The 21,024-nt window shown below is 34.4% G+C and overlaps 1 pseudogene; it reads left to right on the top strand.

The window, feature by feature from the left end:
• Positions 1-986: 986 nt before the first annotated feature.
• LOC125085599 (kanadaptin-like) lies at positions 987-2,088 on the top strand (annotated as a pseudogene).
• The last annotated feature ends 18,936 nt before the right edge of the window (positions 2,089-21,024 follow it).

Here is a 21,024-nt window from a genome sequence, read left to right as displayed (position 1 = left end):
AGGTGAAGGCAGACACTTAATGACTGAACCACCCAGGCACCCCAACTCAAAATATTTTTACTGAATAAAAGGCTTCCTATTTTTAGTTTCTGATATGTGGGCTGAGGACAGAACTCATCTCTTTCCACCAACTATGTAAATGGATGGATTGCACCTTTTGCTTTCATATATCAAGTTTAAGATGTTGTTTCCCTTCCAAAGGTCACGTTTTGTATGAAATGTGATTGATCTCACCTGTATAAAAATTTGAATAATGACTGTATAATCATATTTCTGCCTCATAATTCCTTACTCCATAGTGAAGCCCAAAATACATGCCTTATTCAAATCTCTTCTTGAAACATGAATGTTGATTTCCCTGTTATTGATTCCATTGTTTTTAAGAGAACCAGTGAATCAAAATTCCGTTGGGATTTCCTCCTGCTTATCAGAGTCCCCAGTGTCAAAGCACTCTATGGTGACTTCGAGAAGCCAACCCTGCTATTGCCTTGGGGAAAAGCTGGCCATCAGTCCTCAAACCCTGAAGAAGTGAAGAAGTAAAAGCCCACGGCACTGCTGGACCCCATTCTCAGGGTCCCATGGGGGGATCATCCATGTTCCCTGACCCACAGGCCCCTGCAGCCTATGGACCCTGAAAAGCAACACCATCTATGGCACCTGTAGCCCAAAGTGATGAGTTGCTGCCTTTTCAGGCCACTGCCAACTGCAACATATTTTCCAGAACACCCTTCGCTGAAATGAAATGCCATTGCCAGGGACCTGTCTTCTAGCTCTATGTTCTAGGAAGTGTCTAGGGAAGACACTCAAACAAACAAATTAAACAAATCCAAAGGACACAGCACAAGTATTGTCTGGTCCCCAAGGAGCATGTTCTTAGCTTTGGAAGTGGCACCACCTCTTTATTCTGCAGGGACCAGAGGAAGACAGAGACAGGATCAAAGTGAGTAGTAAGGCAATTGAAGAAACTGGTGAAGCAGCAACAAAGGATGTTCTCTCTCTGCCAGGTAAAATTAGATTCAGCCAAAAAACAACTGATGGTTGAAGCCATTGGCTCAAAAAAGAGAAAGGAGACAATGATAGTGTTCACTGGAAGCTTGTTGGATCTTACGTACTTAGAGATTTCTGAGTCAGGAGGCAGATTCTTGGAGAAAGAAAGCCAAAGACTCAGAAGACAGATTTTTATGGTAATGATGATGACAGATTCCTTGATTCGACTGATCTGGTTGAGAAGAAGCCTCTGAAGCAAATGAAGAAGGCTGAAACATTGACAAGAAGCCAGAGAAATTTTAATCATTGGTTGCCAAGTTAAATAATAGCAGAAGGGAAATCTGAAATCTCTGGGAGGTTAAAAGTCTCAAAGCTCTATTAGAGTCACCATCTCCAGATGTTTTAGATGCTTGTACATCAGAAACAAAATCAAAGAGTGTGTTAGATGGCATGTCATGGAAGAAACTACTTGAGAACTTGGAAATGAGGAAACAAAGACAGATTTAAAGGGTTGATAAAATCTGTAAAGCCCAGAGAGATACCAGAACTAAAAAAGACTGGAAATCACTTTTGAAATGTAGAAAAAAAAAAAAAAGGCTGAAAAGCTTACATTGATTCTCTTTGGTGCCATGAAAAAAGAAAACAAATCCAAATTAAAAACTGGAACAGTAGGGAAATTATCCCCTTGCACCAAACACCCAGAACTCATTCTGATTCTGAGATTGAAAGATGAGCCTAATGTGGAGGAAGAGGAGGCTGTGTAGGAGGAAGAGAAGAACACAAAGGAGCATAAAAAGAAAAAAACGATGGGACAAAGAAGCGGGCTTTTAGCAGTGGTTAGAACCAGAAGAAGCAGTACAGGAAAGGATTCTTCTCACATGCTCTAAAGAAACAAAAACCCATGAAAACATGGCTCAGCCAGGTGGAACAGAATAATTGTCAATAAGACTAGCAAAATAACTTCATCATTCAAGGAACCCCTAGCATCAAAGAATGAAATTGAGAAAAACAGAAGAGTTGAAGAAAAAAAAGGCTACCAGTCCAAGAGAACATCCACCAAAACTTTCCTCCAAATATCCAGAAGATGGCCCAGACTCCTGAAGATGGTCCCAAATGAAGCCCAAAGTGATGGTGGCCAGATCCATTTCATGACAATATTGGCCTTTGACTGTTTCAGAGTTGCAAAATCTTTGTGGACCAAGTGGCATGGGAAATGTGGTCTCCTATACCACAATGAACTCCAAAGTAGGAGTTCAGATGATTGCTTGTAAAATGTGGTAACTGGTCTTCCATGCTCTTGGCTTCTAAATTAATCTTATTCATATCCTCCTGAATTTACTATTTATGTTTAAAAGTATTTGTGTATATATATAACACTGGAACAGTATATTTTGTGAATTATTAAAATGAGGGATTGACTCTAAGTGAGAAAGCAAAATTTTAATTACCATGAGAAAAAGTACTTTGATATGCAGTTCTATTTCTCAAGTTCATTGTTTTTTCTAATATTTTAAGTTTTATAATCAAAGTTAAAGTAGGGTATTTCATTTCTAGATTACAAATATCTTCTCCTTTAGTAAGGGAGAAGATTTAGAGATTGTATTTTTGAATTTTCTCGAGTGAATTGATTTTTATTTTTTTCAGATTTTCTGAATATTTGATTTAAAATGTTATCTTGAATAACAGTCATCAGTTACAATGCTTATGGAAGCTTAGTTTGGGAACTTAGACTCTTTTTACGTTGGTGAAAGATATTTCATGTAAGCATTTTGAATTCACGTTGTTTTTCTTCAAAGGAAAAAGAAGATTTTTTTTTTTCTAGGATTACCTGTGGGCAAGAAAACAATGCATTCACTTAGAGGAAAACAATGCATTCACTCACTGATTCAGGAGATCAGAAAGTTTTGGTACATAATCTTGCATTGAACATATCAACATATTATTTTAACGTAGTTTAAAAAATTCTGATGTTTCACATCTTACAAGACAGTGTTTTTTATATGGCATTATCAATTTGTTACCTAGTGACTATATTTTGAATATAAAACTACACAAATGCATCTAAACTACTAAGGGAGAAGTGAAAAATGCAGCCAAGTAAATGAAGATGACCTAGTAATAATTATAATCTCCTCAATAAGTTTAGGATGTACTGGAGCTTTAAGAAGCACTGGTAAATACAATGTAAACAATTCAATCCCAAAATATCCACTCTTGATCATCTTTAATTAGAAAATAAATTAGCATTGTACATGAAAAATTCAACTTGGATTCACGTATTGGCTGTATCTAGACTGGGTTCCACCTGAATATGTATTTTCTGTGGCTAAAGCAGTATTTTATTTATTTGTTTTAAATTTGAATGTTTCTAAATGGAGCAGATGCTACCTGCTTCAGTATGTTTCAAAATTTGAAAATACCCACAATAAGAGACATATTTCATATTATTACTATAATTACTAGACTATGCTCTCTCCCTCCCCACCAACCCCATCACTCACATATATGCACATGCACACAAATACAAAACAGTCCTTACCCTCACTACATTTATGAGATGTGTTCTGACCTATTCTGTTCTGTTCTGTTCTATTCTATTCTTTCATTTGAAAAGGACTATGACCCACCGAATTCAAATCGATGTTTGAAAAGAATGCCCTACTCTCATACCCGGCGCAAACACTTTCTCATTACCCACAGCATTACAACTTTACCTTACTTACCTTGCCTTCAAATACATCTGCACTTATGATTATTTAACTGAAGAAGGAAAATTTCTTCTGAAATCTGAAAAGGAAATTCTCAGAAACTAACCAGCTGGCCAAACAGAGCAAGACTATAACTGTCAATAGGGGAGCAGTGTTGTAGATCCAGAAAGTCTTCTCTTAATAATGTGTGTATTACTATTTATAGTTAAATACCAGGATAGCCAGTGAACCTTTGGAATCAGAGAGCATGTTTTTGGCTTGTAGGATAGAAAACCCAAACAAAAACAGCCTTAAATAGTAAAGATATATATTAAAAATTTATTGACTTAAGACAGTCCTGCTATTCTTCATTGTTACTTGAAAAATAATCAACGCTCAAACCATGTCTCTGGCATAACTGAGAAAGTAGAAGACTTTTTGTTGTTGTTGTTGGTTTGTTTTTGTTATTTGTTTTGTTTTGCCTTTTTTTTTTTTTTTTACAGAATGAGTATATTCTAAAGTATATGGAAATATTACTTTTGGAATCAGTTTTAGTGAGTACAACATTGAGTAGCTTCCTTGAAGGAAATGAATTGGAGAAATTTCTTAAAGGATAATTAATTGACACACTAACATCATGGAGATTTTGAAGCAGTAAAAAAGGAATTACAAGACTTTTGTACTGATGTCGCTGGAACTCAACCTTGTAATTGTATGTTCTGGATTAAATCACAGAACTTTTAATATATCAGCATATGTCTAAAATATACAGAGGCAAAGTGAGGGAAAAAATTTACCAAATTATGGCTTTTTTTTGTTTTGGAACAATATGTAAAGTTAAAGCCTTGATATTGCAAATTCATCTTCATTCAAGAATTAAAGTATGTGGATGTTCAGGAATGACGTCCATGGAAGGATTTTGTTGTGGAAATATTCAAGGCACACTTGGGCATGGCAATTTTAATTCAATACACTATATAAATGAATCACCCTTCTATATATCTTTCTTGTTTGATTTTTATTTGTAACAGAAAAATAATTTTATGACAGTGGACCTGTGCGGGAGGCACAGAAGAAGGGAATGAAAAAAAGATTGAAAAAAGAGAAATTCCAATTTGAATAGGTGGTGGCACATGCTGGAAAGTTGCTGAAACCAATAAAAAGGTGTGTTTAAGATTGTTTTTCAAGATCCCATTTAACTGGTACTATCAAGATTGAAGAAAACCCTACTTTAAAAAGTGCATTTTGCTTCTTCTTTTTTTTTTAAGATTTTATTTATTTATTTGACAGACAGAGATTACAAGTAGGCAGAGAGGCAGGCAGAGAGAGAGAGAGAGAGAGAGAGGAGGAAGCAGGCTCCCTGCTGAGCAGAAAAGCCCCATGCGGGGCTCCATCCCAGGACCCTAGGATCATGACCTGAGCCGAAGGCAGAAGCTTTAACCCACTGTGCTACCCAGGCACCCCTGCATTTTGCTTCTTATTAGTCTGGAAGATTTTAATGCTCTCTACTCCAATTCAGAGGAAAGACCAAAATACAAGTCATATTTACATTTAATCTTGATAGATAACCATATATAGCAACCAAATATTCTAAGTTTTTGAGGCAGTCCGCATTTCAAATGTTCTGTCATCCCTAAGAATCCCTAAGATATAAGCATCATTCATATTCCCTGATTTGTGTTATTAAAATATATTCACTTGACTAAAGGTAACAATATGCATGAGAGTATTGACTTTATTTTTATAAACATGTTCTTGTTTTGGAGCCTTCTCATCCAAAACAAAATTTTCTTCTCTTTCAACTATATCCCTTCACCAAGAATTAAGAAGTATTGCTAACATTTGTTATAATCAGAAATGCCAAAGTTCTGATTTTAAGTCAATGCCAAGTTAAATTTCATGGTAGAATATCAAGGATTAAAGAAGTGACACATTGTGGCATTTCCATTAAATATATTCAAAATTGTATATTTTACTTTATGTGGATTCCAACTTCAGAGAGAAAACTTTCATAACCCATGCCAATGAATTATCCAGTAAACAACTGTGCCTACATTACAGTAAGTGAATTTTGAGAAATAAAACTCAGCATGGATTTTTCATAAAATAAAAAAATGATCAAAAAACCTATTTTTTTGTCAAATAGTTTGTTTTAAAGTCAAACTTATACATGTAACTAGAGATGACATTTAATTGTGTAGTCATGCAGTAAAGGCTATATTAGAAATCAGTATGGTTAGGAAAATTCTTAAAAAATACCCAAATTCTGTCAATTTTGCATTTTTAATCAGATTAAGAGAGGAAGTATATAATTGGAAGAAGCAGTGTAGATTGGCAAGCCAACTCTGAGCACATTCAGAATTGCTTTCCAATACTGGCTGCACGGCTATGAACTGTGCGATGCTGTTGAGAGTATCTTGTAAGGCATTTGTGAGGATAAAAAGATTTACTGTATCTAAAATGCTTAGCACGTTTAAAGTATAAATATTAGTTGATATTGTTACTTTATTATTATTATCTACTCTGTCTGCAGCTATGGTATCTATAAAGATCAAAGTACAGACTTAAACATCTGAAGCATCATGGCCCGTTTCCCACCACGTGGAGAGTTTACAGTAAAGGAAACAAAAATAAACTGAGATAAGAGATCAGAAGATTCAAGTCCATGATCTCAGCGTTCCCAATACTTGCTTGCATCCCAGGCTTTCTTGAAATTTGACTGATGAATCTTTTTCTCATGACCAAATTTAGATTGATTCAGAGTTCTATCATTTGCAGCTGAAAGAGTTCACATGATCTACTAAATAAATTTAAGTACAGGAACTTGAAAGTTGCTATTCAAACATAGATTGGTAGAGTATGATGGGGACCAAATAATAGTGCCCTTTTGTACCTTCATGAGTTCGGAACAAATTGAGAGATGAACATATGGAAGACAGAGATAAAAATGTTATTAATATTACTGAGAAGAATCAACCTTGGTTCAACATGCATGGACTTCCAGTTCTGAACCCAATAATTAAATTTCCCATGGGTTACAGTCAGAACTAGGAAATCACAAAGTCTCTGAACAGTTTGGTTCCTTTAACTTAAGACATGGAGTAAAATAAAGTGTGTCTTCGGTAGATAGGCTGGTTGACTCAAAAAGGATACCTACAGGGAAGCCTCTATCTCTTCCTGTGGGGAAGATAGGTGAAATCTTCAAAGAAAAGCCAACATCATTATTCCAGTTGAATTCCACATGAGGCCTTGACAAACTGTGGTTACTCCCTAAAATAAAAGTATCTCTTGGAGGGACACCTGTGTGGGTCATTCAGTTAAGCCTCTGACTTTAGCTCAGGTCATGATCCCAGAGCTCTGTGATTGAGTCCCATATTGGGCTCCTTGCTCAGTGGGGAGTCTGTTTCTCCCTCTGCCTGCTGCTCCCCCTGCTCATGCTCTCTCTCTCGATCTCTCTCTGGCAAATAAATAAAATCTTTGTGGAAAAAAAAGTATCTCTTTGAAATATCGTGGGAAGACTTTGGAATCAAATAACATTTAAATTTTTTCCTTCACTTCTTAGATAAGTCATTTAACGTTTTAAGCATAAATCTGTGAATTTTTTTTTTCTTAAGAATTATTTATTTATTTGACAGAGACAGAGACAGAGACAGCGAGAGGGGAAACACAAGCAGGGGGAGTGGGAGAGGGTGAAGCAGGCTTCCTGCTGAGCAGGGAGCCTGATGCAGGACTCGATCCCAGGAATCCGGGATCATGACTTGAACCAAAGGCAGACGTTTAATGACTGAGCCACACATGTGCCCCAAATCTATGAATCTTTAAAATGGAGGATGGTAGTATCTATATTCATGTGATGTGATTATGAAGGTTGTATGAAATGCAAGTGAAATAAAATAATTTATTACCAGAAAGTTTTAAGTATGTGTAATTCAATTGTTAATTTAATAACAATATCATTTTAGTTGACATGTTAGATATACTATATATAGAAAATATCATCGTATTTATCTTTCTTAAATCTGATTATATAAGATTCCAAACCTGTATATATCCTAGCTGTTGAAATTCAATCTATTATTATTGGGACTTCCTTCTAATGTCCAAAGCTAGGTGAAGATCTCTATGCTGGTATACTTACTACTCAAGACCAATCAGTTGAGACTGGAAGCTTTGTCACTACCTAATATCTCACGAAATTTGCTGAGCCTGGAGACCTGCATACCTAGGATTCAGGCAACCTGTGAACTTCCTGCAAGCTTCTTCTCATCAAGAAGAACTGCTACCAAACTGGGGAATTAAAAAAGTCAAGGAATCTATGAAATTCCATCTCTGGGCAAATTATGGATTCTCTTTCCCTGAATGCCTTATCTTCTCACCCCTCTGTTCTAGCATACTCCTACAAAGATACAGAGAAAAACTGAAATGCAAAAGCCATATTGGAAGGCTATCTATTGGTTTTTGGCCTGTAACAAAAAGCATTGCTGCGGAGGAGGTCCATGTACTTGCCTGAACTCTTGGAACAGAAAGCAGTATATATGATTAAGAAATAAAACCAAAACAAAACAGAAATTGGTATGTCTGTAAATTATCCTGATTGTAGCATTTATTTTCCCCAGAGATTTAAAAAAAGTAGTGGTCACATAGAATCTGTCCTACAGAGATGAAAGTTAGCAGTGTAGTCCTCCTCTTTTTACTTTTTCCTCTTTAAATAGAAATTCCATAGAGGGAAAATCATATTTTACATATTTTTGGTTTTTAATTGTTTTACAGTGTGTAGCAAGAAAATATATACTCACCAAAATAGAATAAAATTTAAAAATTTTAATTCTGATTTTCAGAATAACGTCATTATAGTATGTCCCAGCTCACTATGAAATGAAAATCACTTTTAGTGGGGTGACAAAATGCTCATATTCTAATCTTTTGTCCTTAAACTTGTTAAACAGTTAACAAGTATTTATTTTATTATTTATTTATTTATTTATTTAACAACTTTTAAAAATTGTTATTGTTAAACAGTTATTATTCCATGAAAGGAGATGCTGAGGTTTTCTGGAGGAGAGAGAGAGAAAGAAAGAAAGAAAGAAAGACAGACTAACCTTTTAAAAACCAATTTTAATCCTTGACTACTTGGGCTATTCTGAGAGAACAGGAGAAATTTTAAACTAGCCAAGAGAAAAACAAAACAACAACAAAAACTAGTATCAGCTGAAGCAGAAGGTTCTAATTCATTGGAACTTATTTATTATATGCTTGAGAGATTCTGTGAGCTGCACAAAGCTGAGTATTAATACATGGGCAAGCACAAGACAGACAAGGCAGATATTGCATTAACCCAAACTCTCTGGAATTGGAGAGCAGCTGTGTGGTTTGAGATGGCCATTCTGGCACATAATTATGCAAGGACCAAAATAGATACTACTCTACATTAAAAATAATAATAATAAAATAAAAAGAAGGACACCTAAGGGGAAAAAGAGCTAAATTGCATTGTAATACCTAGCTAAAATCAAATTATATCCCCTTAACAATGGAGTAGTCAATCATAATATATGAGAATTAAGGTTTTCCCCAGGCAATAAACCCTAAATTCCCAGAGTCAATTGAAATGTAAATCATCTAGCCATCATTTTAAATCTAATATATCTTCATTAACCTAAAAGTATAGCTAGCCAATGCGAAGTCCATCTCAATCATAATTCAGAATAGTGCTATTAATTCACAAGTGACTTCTAAATTCTCTTCTGTCAGGAGAATGAAGGTCCTGACAACTCTAACATTCTATGTAGTATGTTGCATGCTATAATGGAAAGAGAAACTGACAGAAACAGTCTCTTAATATTGTTAGTTACTAGAGAAGTTTTTTTGTTTGTTTGTTTGTTTTTTAGGATAAAGTCTTTGGGGATAAAGTCTTTCAAATTTCCTGACCCTCAGCTCCTTCAACTCTAAAATGAGAATATCCATTTTGGTTATCTCATGTGTTCTACTCCTCCCTCTTAAACCCACACTGCTTAGTCTTCCATTTCTATCTCTCCACTGAGAGCGCTCTTGCCAAGTCACTAATCACCTTTGTACTACTACTCCCGGTGATCAGATATCCACCCATATTTTACATGATTGTCAACAATATTTTACACAGTATACTCAATGAAGTTGACTTTCTAGGGCACCACTCTCTTTAGGTAGAACTCCTAGTGCATTGGTTATTCTTTCTCAGTCTCCTTTCAAATTCTTTTCTTTATTCTAAAATTTTTTAAAAAATGATACAAAGAATCTTCAAATTGAGTGTTACCATGTTTCTTTATATTTTGAGAACATGTAAAATATCTAAGGGTTTCATTACCTACAGCCTAATTAGTTAGCTTGCCACGGTTAATATATATTGACAGAAAGCATAAGAATCCAGTTTATTACTCACAGCAATAGTAGTAGCTAAAGTAGCATTGTTGGACCAATCAACATACCTTCATCCCCCAGGGTGATGTGACAAAAGCTAGCTGCTCTGTAGGCACACAGTAGAGTGTGTAATAGGAAAGGAATACTGTTATTAGGGGGCCTGATTTCATTCCTTATTAGAATAAGGGATGCTGTAAGCAGATCTGTCCATCCTCCTTTCCAGAGAGACATCATCTCTATTACCCTGAAAATATAAGGATATATGCAACTCTTGAGGGAGGTAACTATTTTTATTATTCTGAAATGTTACAAAATTTATTCAAGGTGGGAGGGGGAATCCTTATCTTAAGCATCCTGGGAAACTAGGCAAAAACAAATCTTTGGGGAGGAAGAGATTTCTAACTTCCTTGCCTGCTTGCTTAGACAAAAATACTTGAGAATGCCACTGGGAGCAAATTAGTTGTTGTTAATGTCTACACGTGAGACCCCAATGGAAAACGGTCTCCCAAAACACAAACTTATTTCCTTTTTAAATCATGAAACTGTTGTTTGCTTGCCCTGATTTGGCTTTGCCATTAAAGTTGGTATTACTTTTGATGACTTAGAGTTTAGAATAGTTGCCAGTTTCATGTTGGAATATTTCACAATAGTATCTGCATCTTCTTCACTTTGTAATACTTTCATTTAAAGGAGTCAGAAAGAAGTAAATTCTATAGTGGATATCCAAACAGTGAAAACCACTTGTGAATATTACCATGTAACATTTGAAAAATGCAACATTTGGATCTATAGCAAGTTTAATAGTGTCATACAAAATTACTTGCTGAAATTGCCAATTTAAAGACATTATTTCTTTTCTTTCTTTTTTTTTTTTTTTTCAAAGACATTATTTCTTAGAACACTACTCAGGGTTTGCAAAAGGTATGCTATGCCCTTAAACTTATTAAAAGTTGTTTTATGTGCAAGTATGTTTTCCTGTTTGCAACAGACAGAACCAAACACACACATAAAACATGGCAACTGTTGCAAGCATAGTGACTGCTTCTCTCCTACATGTTCTTGACTCAGTTCATGCAGATATTGGCCTTGAACTTTATGGTCATATGTTAGTGTTTTCTGCTTTTTCTCCACAATTTGATATTAGTGGATGTCTGCAAGTTTTGTCTTTATGTTGATTAGTAACTTGTCATACTTTCAGAATTATAATACTTTTTTTTTTCAGTCTTTCAACTGATTTTTTTCTCTAATTTTTGGACTTGGGAAAATATATATACTTTGTCAGAAATACTGAGAAGAAATTCCTGTATAGAAATGCTACCCCTTCCCAGAGTTGAAAAGATTTTCTCTTACATTTTCTTTTAGAAGTTGCATGGTATTAGCACTTGCATTTAATCTTATGATCCATTTTTTTAGGAATAAAATCAAAGTGCTATCAGGGTCTTTTTTGTTTTTTGTTTTTGTTTTTCTTTGTTTTTTTGTTTATTTATTTATTTATTTTTTTTAATTTCTTTGATGAGGCTTTAGAGGAAAATTCATTTTCTTACCTTTTCCATCTTCTGGAGGTTGCCCACGTTCTTTGGTTCATGGCTTCTTTCCATGTTCAAAGCCAAGAATGGCTAGTCAAGTCTTTTTTACATTCATCACTCTGATATTACTCTTATGTTTCTGTCTTCCCCATTTGAGGACACTTCAAATTACAATGGACCAATCCAGATAATCCAAGATAATCTTATTTTAAAACCAACTGATAATTAAGGTAAGGTAATTTTAAGTTAATAAATGTTTAATTTTATGTATATCACAAGACAAATATTTTGATGTTCATTTCTTTCCATACAAATATCTAGAGTTTCAGTACCATCTATATGAATAAGATAAAACATATGCAAAATTTAAAGTCTTAATTTCTGAATTACCTTGGTACCTTCATTGAAAATCCATTGGCAATACATACATGAATTGATTTCTGGATTATTTTTTCTATTCCACAAACTATATGTCTATTATTTCACTAATTCCATACTCTATTGATTACTAGAGTTTTAAAGTAATTCTTGGAATTGGGTAACTTAATTCCTACAATTCTCTTTTGTCTTTGAAAGTTGTTTGGAAATTCTAAATTGAATTTCCATATAAATTAGAGAATCAGTTTGTTAATGTCACAAAAATGTTCAAATTTTTATTGGTCTTAAATTTTATCAATAGATTAATTTGCAGAGAATTGATATCCTAATAATATTGAGTTTTGCAATTGATGATGGCATACCTTTTCATTTAGGTCTTCTCCAGTTTTTCTCAGTAGTTCTTTTCTGTTCAACAAAAAGGTTTTTCAGAATTATTGTTAAATTTATTCCTAAGGATTTGTTAACTTTGAAGACAATGTGAAATAAATGGCTTACAATTTTATTTTATAATTATTTGATTCTTGTATAAAAAAGCAATTAACATTAAACAAACAACCAATTTTAATATATTAAAGTTATATCCAATGAACTTACTAAATTCACATATTAGTTCTGGAGTTTTTTTGTTGTTTTTTTTTAATATATGGATTCCTTAAGATTTTCTATCTATGGGGGCGCCTGGGTGGCTCAGTGGGTTAAAGCCTCTACCTTCGGCTCAGGTCATGGTCTCAAGGTCCTGGGATTGAGCCCCGCATGGGGCTCTCTGCTCAGAGGGAGCCTGCTTCCCTTCCTCTCTCTCTGCCTGCCTCTCTGCCTGCTTGTGATCTCTGTCTGTCAAATAAATAAATAAAATCTTCTAAAAATTAAAAAAAAGATTTTCAATCTAAATGATTATGTCATCTGCAAATAAAGCGTAACTTCCTATTTTATTATGGCGTTTGTTTCTTTTCCTTGCATTGTTACAGTAACTGGGACCCCTAGTATTATTTTAATAGCTACAGTAACATCAGATATTCTTGTTTTATTCCAAATTTTTGGAGAAAGAAGAGTGTTTAATAGTCATCATTAGGTATTTTGTAAAAGCTCCTTTTCAGCATTTGGAAGTTCCCTTCTCTTTCTTGTTTGCTTAGAATTCTAATCATGAATAGATGTGAAATTTTTCATGTATTTTTTTCTGCATTCTGTGACATCTAGCTTCCATGATTTCCACACCTGTTTGCACTGGTGTTTCCTTTATGCAATGTGCCATTTTTTCTTGTTACTTTAGATTTTTTATTTTTATTTTTATTTTATTTTGATTATTTTATTTTTATCAGTTTGATGTTGTCTCAAGGAATGTCTTTTTTAAAGTTTTTATTTAAATTTGTAAATTATCATATAGTATAATATTAGTTTCAGGAGTACAGTTTAGTGATTCAACACTTACATAGAACACCGGCATGCTTTTTTTTTTCCCCTCATTTTCTGTTTGGGGTTAGCTGAGCTTTCTGAATCTCTACACTGATTTATTTGTAGACTACTTAAATTACTGAAATTTAGTTATGTTAGATATTGAAGCATCTTCACCTTTTTGAGCTATTGAATGAAACAATATGTTAGAATTTCTCTGCATCCTCAGCTGTTTAATTGATAAAAACAAACAAACAAAAAGGATGTACCTCTGGTATATTTTTGTTGATACCCTGAAAGCAATAGTCACTTGGGACTCCCGGCATTATAACTAGAAATGCTAAGACTAAATCTACCTCATTGCTTTAAATGCCATCTCTGAACTAATGGCTCTCAGACTAATATTCTCTCTCCACAGGTACAGTGCATTTCCTACCCAGCAGCCCTGGTGATTCTTTTAACACAAAAGGCTGGTTATGCCACTCTTCTATCCAATATGGTCTAATTTATACCTCATTTCATTCATTATAAAAGTCTAAGTTTTTATAATGATCAAATGCTGTATATCATCTGTACTCCACGGTCAGCACCTTACCTGTCTGACTTTATCATGCACTTTCCTTCCTGTTCTTTCTCCTCCAGCCTCACTGGTCCCTACTGTATCAGGAACACACTGACGATTCTCCTCACTCAGGGCTTTGAGGTTGCTGTTCTTCAACCCATGATGGTCTTTTTCAGACACCCCCGCATCATGTTCTCTCATTTCCTTCAGATCTCCACTCATGTACCCCTCATGCATCTTTTATAAAAGAGCAAATGTTAGTTCTCTATTTCATTATCACTCACCACTGTTTGAAATACTATTTATTATACTGTTGATCATTGTCCTTTGTAAGTAGAAGGAAGAGATTTTGAGATTTTAATTTTTTTTTACTGTTCTGTTCCCAGTGCCTAGAAGATTGATGAAGATACAAGAAAATTTAAATATATATATATATATTTGTAAATGAATTTAAAAATGAACAAAGGAGATTTGGTTATATTGAACCCTGGTTCAAATATTTTACTAAAATATCATTAGCCCTTGATAAAACAACAAAAATATTTTCAATGGCAAATAGCAATGTTTCTTAGTCAATAAGATCTTTCCACTTTTTAATTTTATTTTTATTTTTTATTATTATGTTCAGTTAATCATGGTATGGTACATCATTAATTTTTGCTGCAGTGTTCAATGATTCATTAGTTATGTATAATACTGAGTGCACATCACAACCATGCCCTCCTTATTACCCATGTTTCCACTTTAGATAAAATGTCTGGGACATTTTATTTCAGAGTAATTTTTTTCTTTAAGAATCCTTAAATGTTTTATTCACTTGTCTTTAATCACTTGGCAGGCATCTCCTTCATCAGCCAAAGGTTTTTATTTAAAAAAGAAAAAGATAAGATAAAGTTGGGGCACTTGGGTGGCTCAGTGGGTTAAGCCTCTGCCTTCAGCTCAGGTCATGATCTCAGGGTCCTGGAATCAAGCCCTGCATTGGGCTCTCTGATCAACAGGGAGCCTGCTTCCTCCTCTCTCTCTGCCTGCCTCTCTGCCTACTTGTGATCTCTGTCTGCCAAATAAATAAATAAAATCTTAAAAAAAAAAAAAAAAAGATAAGATAAAGTTTAGCAACATAAAGAAAGAAATACTCCAACTTCCTTGGATGTTTTATTACTGAATCTTTTATATCTAGGAAAAGTGCTTTGGGCATCTATGCAGGCTGAAACAACTTCATCCTTCCTTTCTCCAAAAAAAAGTTTTCATTGTGCTAGACAGAATCCAAATAATACAGTAACCTGACAGTCAGTGGCTAAGTGGTATGGAGTAGAACACAGATTTTAAAAACACATTTCCTCTTTGAGGATGACTTAGATAAAAATAGAATTTTTATTTATTTATTTTTTAAATAGAATTTTTAAGAACAGTGAAATTCCCTATCAATACATCTGAGTTAATTTTGCTGGAGTTGTGCCCATCAGCGAAGAGCGAGCAGAGTAAAGGAGTGCAATTACCTCCACGTGCTTCAGTGCAAGGACTATAGTGTCTGGGAGGGTGCCGGGTGTGTAGTGGGAGCTCCAAGGAGAAGAATATATATATTGAGAAGAATATAGAAATGAATGAATAAAGGGTAATAGAGACACAAAAATATTGCCTTTCTCTCTTTCTCTTCCTCTCCTCTTCTTCTTGCATTTCACAGCATAAACAAGAATTTGTTTCACACAAGGATTTCCAGTATAAATGGTTTTGTGTTGCCTTACTCTGTGAACCTTACCAAATGAGCTTTTGGCAAGTTTGCAAACAATCATGCTACACATTCTTATTGTCATCCCGGTGAAGGGTGAATGCTGCAACAAAATGAGAAATGATTATCATTTTGTTAATTATCCAAACACCTATGACAAGATATCTTTAATATCATACTGTTGTCTTCTCCAGTGATTATAAAATGATGCATTTTAGTTCTCCATCTGGTTACTATTCATTAACAATGTTCAAGGAAGATATAATATAAAATTGAATATAATGTATATTTATATTATGCATGTAAACCTATCAAGGAAATATGTATATACATACATACATATATTTATGTGTGTATATATATATATGTATATATATAGTGTGTGTGTGTGTGTGTGTGTGTATGTCTATAATCTATATCCATATCTACCAATCTATCTAATCACATTTTTTACAGCAGGTATTTGATCATTGTTGATATGGAAGACCTTTTAGATCACAGCTTACCTTTTCTTCTTTTGATTTACCATTTTCCCCTTTTCTCCAGTTAAAGCAATTATTGTCTTTCTGAAAAAGAGTGTCATTTACTGTTACCTTTTAAAAACTGACATCTTTAAAATAGTTTTCTTTTGTTATTGAATACACATTTCTTTTGGAAATATGTCATGACTAAATTGCCTTAATTGGAGAGAAGCAGAGAAAAGGAGAGAGAGAGAGAGGAAAATAATGCGGTGGATTTAAGATGTTCTAATTATTTGGTTCACGTTATCCTTATAAAAAATGAAAACTGTTCATTTTTCTCTGAGTTTCTTTATTATGCATCAGGTGCAGCACCTGGAACCAATCTCAAGAAATAATTTGTCACTGTGTATAATTGTTGTGCAGCATATGAGAATCAAACAATTCCTTATGTTGGTTTTCAGAAAAAAAAAATAGTCCAAGATTTCCTTTCATTTCCCCCTTTGTCAGAACATCAGTGTTTCCTCTTTGTTCAGGCTGGAGATGAATTGACTCTCGCTGGAGACAAATAAAGACATATACCTGTCCTTGTTCTGTCACATGTTGACTACTCATTCCTCTAGGGTCGGACAGTCTCTCTCATTTAGACATCAGAACTTGGACAATAAGAATCATCAATGTCAGTTTTCAAAAATAGCTTTTTTTTTTTTTAAAGATTTTATTTATTTACTTAACAGAGAGAGAGATCACAAGTACGCAGAGAGGCAGGTAGAGAGAGAGGGGGAAGCAGGCTCCCCGCTGAGCAGAGAGCCCAATGTGGGGCTCAATCCCAGGACCCCGAGATCATGACCCAAGCTGAAGGCAGATGCTCAACCCACTGAGCCACCCAGGTGCCCCCCAAAATAGCTTAATGTGCAGAATTCATATGACATACTCATTCTGACTGCATAGCTTTTATGGACCTAACTTTCTATTTCTTCTAATTATAAAGCAGATTTGTGATCCTCATAAGGAGTCTAAAATAAAGAATGTGAAGTAAGATAGTAAAAATCATCTGTAATTCCACATTCACTGTTAATGACAGCAGTGGTGGGCAAGACTGGCCTCACAGAGGTGCCCAGCCCCTGTTGTCGGCCGCAAGGTTCAAGTCCTAGCAAAAGTAGGGCAATGCCACTTATACTGACAAAGTCCAGGCTGCTGAGGGCCAGGAGGCATCCGGGGAGGCTGGGCTGACAGGCACTGGAGCACCAGGTTTTGGTGATGGGGCCCAGGCAGGCTTGAGCTCTGCTCTCCATTTATCCTGACTGTGATTCACCAGGGCTGGAGTCTGTGTGCTTGTCATTTCCATCATGGTCACTTCCTCTTCTGCAGAGAGCTACTGAATCACAGGAAGTGAGTAGGGGTCGAGAAGGAGGAAGTTTGTCTTTTAGCCTTACAATTCTTCCCAGCACTTTCGCATTAGGATATTTTTTCACTTAAATTTTTTCATGACTATTAACAATTGTGTTTTGTAACATAAATATATAACAGTGTAAATTTATAGGAACTGATTTATTAAGTAAATATCATATTCAGGGATATTTGACTTGTTTCTAATTTTTGATCTAAAAATATACTGAGATCAATGTTTTGGGAACAGACATTTGTCTGAATTGCTCTTAAATTATGACGGATTACTAGGAGTTAAATTACCAAGCTAACTTTTTTTTTCTTTTTTTTATGAGAGGGAGAGGGAGAGAGTATTAAGCAGTTTCCACACCCAGCACAGAGCCCATTTTGGGGCTTGATCTCACACCCCAGAGATGATGACCTGAGCCAAAATCAAGAGTCAGATCTTAACCAAATGAGCCACCCAGGAGCCCCACCAGGCTAACTTAAAAATTTCTTGATACCTATTGCCAGACTTATAATCATAACCTGCAGATATTAACAAACTGATCTACTGTATATTGAATAATATAAACATCATTTGACAATAGCTAATTGCCAAAATGAAAATAAATTATCATTAGGTTAATTTGACTATCTTTCCTTGTTAATGAAAATACACATTTTTTCATGTGTTTAACAATGATTTTTAATATTTCTGAATAGTGTAATGTAATGTATGTACAATTCATGTAATGTTGCTGTTTAGCAAATGGAATTATCTGTGTTTTATTTAGTTGAAAAAATACTGAAAAGCTGAAAGACATATCAAGTGTATTAAGAATTTCTTTTATTGTTTCAAATAATTTTTATCAACTAAGATTGATTTTTTTAATTTAGTTTTTGGTAATTCTTGGTGTGCAGAAGCTTTGTCCTTCATGCCTTGATTTTTATTGACTTTTTGGTGATTTATTTAGGTATACCTAAAAGGCTATACACCTTTGGTTATAACAGCCTTATTTTCTTCTAGTTTCATTATATTTATGATCAACCTCTTAGTTTGCTTAAATGATTTTGTGGTATTTTTCTATCACAAGTAATTTTCCTTACATTATGTACCGGTTGTAATAACAATAGCAGTAGGGATAATAGTAGTGGTAGTTAATGTGTATTTACTATGTGTAAAACATAGTGCTTAGGAAATTATTTGTGTTATTTCATTTATCCAACAATCCAATGGGAAGTTCATTATTACTATTTTAAAACTGAGCAAATTATGGTTACAATATTTAGAACCATATCTTACGAGAAGCAAGAAGGTGGCATTGTCTTATATGAGACATTTTGAACACACACACACACAAACACACACTGCTGAATAAATGCTTATTAGCCATAAAATGAATATTTTCAGAGTACAGCCTCCTCAAATTAGTACCAGTCAAGCCACTGGCATGAGGCATGTATGCAGATGGATCACAGCAGCCTGTCACCAGCTGTGCATGTCAGACACTTAAGCCAAGTTTGACACTTGTGAGACAGATGGTGAAAAAGACTATTATAAATATATATTCTGGATTTTTTAAAGCTGCCATAATACTGTCTATTTTGTCAGTGCAACAATTGGCATATCTTGCTTGTCATTCATCTTGACTTTACAGAAATATATAGATAGTATATATAATTCTACCTTAATTTTCTGGTCACTCTTCAGGGTAGTTTAAAGTCTATCTACTTAAAAGATTAACTATTTGAGTAATTTCTATCTATTCTCACAACCTTACGATCAACCCAGCTAGGCTATATACTATGGAGGAATTATGGATTCTATTCTTCCTCTGAAAGGAGAGAGAGAGAGGTGTTAGGGTACATTAAAACAACATGAGTTTTGTGTCAGGAAAACTTAAAGTCACATCGTGGTTCTACCACTACCTAGCTGTGGAAATACAAGCAAATTACTTAAACTCTCAGTACCTCAGCTTCCTTGTAGATTCAAAATAAACAATAATACCTACTTGTAATATTGATGATTGTGAGAATATTAATTATGCTACTAATAATGGTGATAATAATAAAATAGCCAATGAATTTTATACACATGTACACACACACATAAAGGTTATAGCCAGCAGTATGCTGATCTCTAGATTCTCGTGCCTCAAATATATTATCTTCCTTAATATTCTCAACAATGAGGGGCACCTGGGTGGCTCAGTGGGTTAAAGCCCCTGCCTTTGGCTCCAGTCATGATCCCAGGGTCCTGGGATGGAGCCCCGCATTGGGCTCTCTGCTCAGCAGGGTGCCTGCTTCCTCCTCTCTCTCTCAGCCTGCTTCTCTGCCTACTTGTGGTCTCTACCTGTCGAATAAATAAATAAAATCTTAAAAAAAAATTCTCAGCAATCATTGGAAGTGAGTACTCTTAATATCTCCATTTTACAGATGAACAAATTGTGGTTCAGAATGTTTGACAGTCACATTCAAGATTATACAGAAATTTAGCTGAGAAATTGGAATTCAAACCCAGGTCTGAAGAAAAGATCGCTAAATTCTTTAAACTTCCATAGATCCTTTATCTTTCTGCTACCTACTCCAAGGACTCAACATGATTTATTTTGTTCAGTAGCTGCCACCATTCTTTCTATCTTTTGGCATTTTTCTTCCATTAACATGTGATTCAAATTTTTCAGCCAAGCCAATGATGTACCCTGAGGCCCAGGAAGACAAGTGAAAAAATATTTTTCATTGCATAGATTTTATTATATTTTTTCATGAGAAATAGAAATATAAAAAAGCTAGAAAGAACATACATGGTGTGATTTTAAATTATCAAGAATCTTAAGTAGGCTTTCCTAATATTATATGAGCTCTCTATATTTGTCTCATAAATAAGTTTTATTTGTGATTCTAATGGCTCCACAAAGTACTTGAAAAAAGTGGTAACATTTATTTCCAACTTTACCAAAAAGAAATAACCATCTTGATTACATATTATTGGTAGAACTATATAAAAAAATAAATCATAGAAAGTTATATTCACAGGGAAAATTGTACAATGGGAAAATACCTTTATAAAGTGAATTAAAATATTACAGGCAATTATGTGACTATAAGTAGGTATTTTCTTCAACGCATTTAATTTACTCTTTGTTGTGTAATGTTGGATTACTTTGGAAAAATCTTAAATACTGTATGCACAGAAATATGCCCTAAAAGCTGGCAGTCCTCAGGAGCATGTGTTCTTGAAATCTCTACTTAGAATAATGAAACTTTAAGGATATGGAAAAATTTTATAATAACCTCTGCCCAAGAGCAAATATTAAATTTCCTAGGTTAAGGACTATCCAGTTCACAAAAAGAACCCATTTTTAAAGGTGTATATTTTATGTGTGCGTATGTTAAGGGAGAGTCTCTAATCAACACTAGTTGCAATTTTTCATGTTTACAGATGTCATGAGTCCTTAGTTTTAAACTTTAGCCTGCTCTGTCAACCACAACCTAATTGCAGAACCATAAGATTTATGAACTGATGATTCTATTCCTCATTAGA

The sequence above is a fragment of the Lutra lutra genome, chromosome 15, assembly GCF_902655055.1.
Source record: "Lutra lutra chromosome 15, mLutLut1.2, whole genome shotgun sequence".
Lineage (NCBI taxonomy): Eukaryota > Metazoa > Chordata > Mammalia > Carnivora > Mustelidae > Lutra > Lutra lutra.
The sequence above is the reverse complement of the archived record's forward strand: the minus strand, read 5'-3'. Positions and strand labels throughout refer to the sequence as shown.